Source organism: Danaus plexippus, chromosome 24, assembly GCF_018135715.1.
Source record: "Danaus plexippus chromosome 24, MEX_DaPlex, whole genome shotgun sequence".
Classification (NCBI taxonomy): domain Eukaryota; kingdom Metazoa; phylum Arthropoda; class Insecta; order Lepidoptera; family Nymphalidae; genus Danaus; species Danaus plexippus.
In genome coordinates this window covers 4,744,467-4,749,199 of record NC_083552.1, presented here as the reverse complement: position 1 = coordinate 4,749,199, position 4,733 = coordinate 4,744,467, and the positions used below count along the sequence as shown (strand labels likewise).

The following is a 4,733-nucleotide window of genomic DNA, read 5'->3' as shown; positions in this document are numbered from 1 at the left end:
ACCAGAAGACGCTGCATCTGTGAATATTCTCGAATACCCCGAGATACGCCTCGTAGAGCTCATTGTTATCTTACATGGGAAGCGCTCCACAAAATATTATATAGAACCGTGAACAGCGGAGCGACATCAGTTTCTTTACACTCAAAAATTCCACATAAAAGTACATCTAAATTTAAATAGAAATTCCAAAAAAAAACTATGTTTTTGTATGAGATATTAAGTTTTTGAAATGATGTTTTTCAAATAAAGCAAGATCTGCTTTACGTGTTGCATAACAATCACACGAGCGCCACTGGTGGTCCCGGACGCGAGGCATCTCTCGGTTACAATAACACAAGCTGCAACTAAAACAATGCTTATTATATTTCAAGTGATTTAATTCTTAATATTTATAATTATTAGAGGACTCAAATTTCATATTATAAAACAAATATTATTTAATGGCCGCTTTTCGTGAATACAAGTAACATCAATGAAAAAATCGAGAGGAAAAAATATGATCGAATCAGTAGCTTCTTAATATTATCTATATATAAAGTGTTACCTACTTAGTTAAAACCTTATTCTATACTTCGTAAGTCATTCACGATTAAAACTCATGCGTCTTTGTCGGTTTAAAACTAATGGTTATTTCATAGTAATTTAAAACAATCAACTATTAAAGATCAATAGTGAATTATCAAGAACAAAGTAATTCCTGTTAAGTATTGTTGCAAGTTAGTCAATAATTTATGATTACACAGCACTGCCCACGTCTGGTCTCCTACACAGTATGCCACGGCCCACGATTAAGTGACCCCAAACTATCCCAGCATTGTTTAATAATTATTATAATTAATAGATTATTAAAAATAGTTACACTCCAATAGATCCGTACCGTTTCACCGAAAATTTCATTGATATTTAAAATATCTTTATTATATTAGAGCTGGTTTTTACGTAAGCATTATATAGATAACCTGTCTATTCTTCCATCAAAGATAAAATATTTCATCTAAACAATAAAAAAATGTGCCAAGTACACAAAAACAAACTGTCTACCGAGACCACGAGACCGCACAGAAAGAAGCTCGTCAGTTATTAGTTTAAAAGACATTATATGACTTTTAAATAATTAATTATTTGTTTATATATAATTTATAAGAAAATTCAAACGTTTGTTGATCTCTCGTTGTTACGATATTGTTTTGTTAGTTAAATGTTATATCTCTTTTGCTAAAAAGTAAAGTAACTGTTAATTGTTTTGTAAATACGAAAATCCTGAAAGTAATGATAATTTACAATTATATTATTACAATCTGTTTCAGCTCAAGGAAATTTTAAGTTCTTAGAATTTGGCGATGGACTTTAACGAGTTATTTTATAAATGAAAATAAATTAAGTCTATAATAAAGGTTACTTAAGTTACTCCTCGCTGCATCAGCTATATGCTGGTGAAAGTCCCGAGAAAAAGGTCAGGCTATTTTAGCGATTAGACGAGACAAAAACACAGTAAAAAAGCCCGAAAATATATTTTTTAAACAAATATTTTAACATGCAATAAAGATTTCAGGTATTTTTCCTCATAACAGTAATGTAAAATAAAATTAATTTAATTTAATTTTAAACTCATTTTAACAAGCTAGAACACGATCAATTGTCCCATGTAACAATTTTTATCAGAACAACATCCAAATGTCACAAATGAATGTGAAGGCTGGTTTTGAAAGGACACAGAGATCAAATACAATACCGCGCTCTCAAATATCAAACATACTGGGTCAAAGTCATTATAAAACATATAAAGACTGTCTTAGAAAAACACACGAATATTATAGAAATATATTATTTATTATATATATGGAAATAATGTTCATTATTGTATACAATGACAATATGTAGAGCGGCAGATGTGCACGTGACCGGCTGACTCATAGCATGCGCGGGCGCAGGACGGATTGACACTAAATTGTTAACTACGCGAATTATATAATAAATTGGAATTGTTAGTGTGTGTGTGTGTGTGTGTGTGTGTGTGTGTGTGAATTTATACGTAAACTTTCAAATTGTTTATATGGAAGCTTTCTTAAAGTATTTATTTATGTTTATTATTATAAAGGTATACGTTTTAATTCATTATTAAGATGTCATTACAGAATCTTTCCATCAATAACCGTTTATATACAAAAACTACTTCCTGCCTCTTCCCCTCGGAACATCGAATTACTTAACATTTGTATTATCTACATACAGGCATGTTAAATAGTTTAAACCGCTTTTATCTTTACGAGATAATTTCTGTTTTTCAATATATTAAAATAGTATCACAACGAACAAACATTAAGTATCAAGTAGTTAGTATCATATATAGGAAACGTCTAGCAGAGTTTAAATTATAATCGGCAAATGAATGAAGAGCCAAAACATGGACTTATTTAAAAATACCAAATACTTTAAGGTCTGTTATAGTTTTGAGAAGCCAGTAGCTGACAGTAAAAAAAGATATAACATATAAATTAATAACACATATTATAAAATGTAATTAAAATGTCAGTCCGTGTGAACCAGCAGTTGACACGATGGAAATCAGAACTCACGAACGAAACTTCAAATAAAACTGTTCACGTCGCCGTTAATACGAAACTTTTGTAAGTTAACGAACTGTTCTGCGGATCACAAACATTATTGACGGACGTACGAAATATCCTGCTAAGGTCATACTTCGCTTTATTTTATTAGACTAATACCGGCTTCTCTCACGATAATGTATAAGTGATACTATAGGAAATATTTATATATATATATATTATAAATTTGCTTGAGCAGTATCGTTTGGATAAGATCGAGGACAGTACAGCCGCCCACAGAGGCTTCGCGGCGCCTCAAAGACGCATCTAGCGATTATTACTCTATGTAGGTCGATTCCGCCCACAGTCAGGTCCGGCGCCACTCAACCAGACCCCTCCCCTCCCCCTCAATACATAACGACCGGCGACAGAGAGGGGAGGAAGTGCTCTACCGGAGGGGTCTCGCTAACTGGCCGACCTCGCAGTACATGTTTATGAATTGGCTTCTTAATTCATTCTTATCTGCAAAAGAGGGAACTTTTAATTGTTGCACTAAATTCAAACTAGATTATAAAAAGTAATTATTTAATTATTATGATAACAATAAAATTGCTATCATTGAAATATATTTTTTTAATTATTTAGTAATTTTTAATTTCTCCCCAATGTTTTATTTGTTTAAATGAGTTTTAAATTATTTTTTGTTCCTAAATATAATTCAACTTTTAATAAGGTTTTAATTACACTTGAACTATTTTATATATTTAATATTAGATACGAATATTATTAAATATTCGCTGTATTTTAATGAGCCTACGACAAAAATACCAAATGAAATTAGTTATTGAATAATCAATAGAATAGTCATCAGTGAAATACTAATTTATTTCTTATATACATATTATATAAAAAAATATTATAATTTATTTTTATGAAAAAAAATCGATTTAATTTTTATTTTTGTATGTAGTTAAATTTATAAGGTGTTAAAAATATGTTGAGCGTTACTAGTCAATATCGTAGGTCGGTTAGAGGCTTTTACTGTGAAACCGCAGGACGACAATTAGTCGTTAAATTATTTTCATTAAAAATCGCCCAAAAACCTTTCAGCTTGCGGTCTGTTACAACTTCAAATGCAACTCCGACCAAAAATATTAAAACATTGATACGTTAAAAAAAATAAAAAGAGAACTTACATTGATGCAGCATAACGTGAATGAATGTAAAACTCAAAAAAATATTAATAAAATAAAAATAAAACCGCTTCACAAAACTGAAAATAACACTTACAACAACTTATAATACGTCCGCCTGTGGCAGGCGGAGCACGCAACTGATCTAATTCGAATAGTACGCCTGAGAAGTGACGTAACGGCCGCCATCTTACACCCCCCCCTCCTCCGCCCCCATCGCCGCTGCCCGCAGCCGGCGTCCCCCTACCCCCGCGGACATCCGAAGCCGTTAGCTTCCGCGGAAAAATGCACTATTTCATCAAATTGGAATAAGCTTTTGTAAAAGTTTACCTTACCGTACCACTTATATTTTCAAATTTCTAAAAGTACTTCCGGATAATTAATGTTCCTAAACATAATTTTTGACAGCGCACTAGAAACTTTTTTTGTAATTTAAGTAATGTCAACCTCACGGTCGTTATTATTTTTCTTTCACCAACCTTAATTCAAACGAATTTTTAATTCAAAATAATGTTTGTATTGGTTGATATGTGAATACATTTAAAAGTGATAATAGTGTTATAAAATTGATTTCAAATATATAAAAGAGATCGAGATATAAAACATAGTTTTTTATTGTTAAAGAAAATTTTAGAAAGCGTGGAACTCAGTGTTTATTTTAACTTGTCGTTATATTCTAATGAGGTATATTTAAAAAACATCAAATTATTTTTGTTTAACAATAATCAAATCTAGGCGTACTGAATGTACTAACATTTACGTATCTTGTTGAAATACACAACTGCTTGTGACTGAGCACATGACATTTAAGCGACCGCGTCTAAGATTTATTGCACATGGAATCGAAACGAATCGAAACTTAATAAGGTATGTGTTTATTTTGTATCAAAGACATAACAAATACTTTTAATAAAATTAAAGTATTGATTTTTAATGATTTATTTATTAACTTTTACTCCTCGACACTAAAAAAGGAGAGTAAGTTGTACGTCGA

The 4,733-nt window shown here is 31.2% G+C and overlaps 1 long non-coding RNA gene across 1 annotated transcript; it reads right to left on the bottom strand.

Moving 5' to 3' along the window:
* Positions 1 to 1,809: 1,809 nt before the first annotated feature.
* LOC133319540 (uncharacterized) lies at positions 1,810 to 3,918 on the bottom strand. Its single transcript, XR_009753114.1, has 2 exons — positions 3,743 to 3,918; positions 1,810 to 3,068 (listed from the first exon to the last, which is right to left on the bottom strand). It is a non-coding gene; the product is annotated as an uncharacterized LOC133319540 (long non-coding RNA).
* Between the last annotated feature and the right edge of the window lie 815 nt (positions 3,919 to 4,733).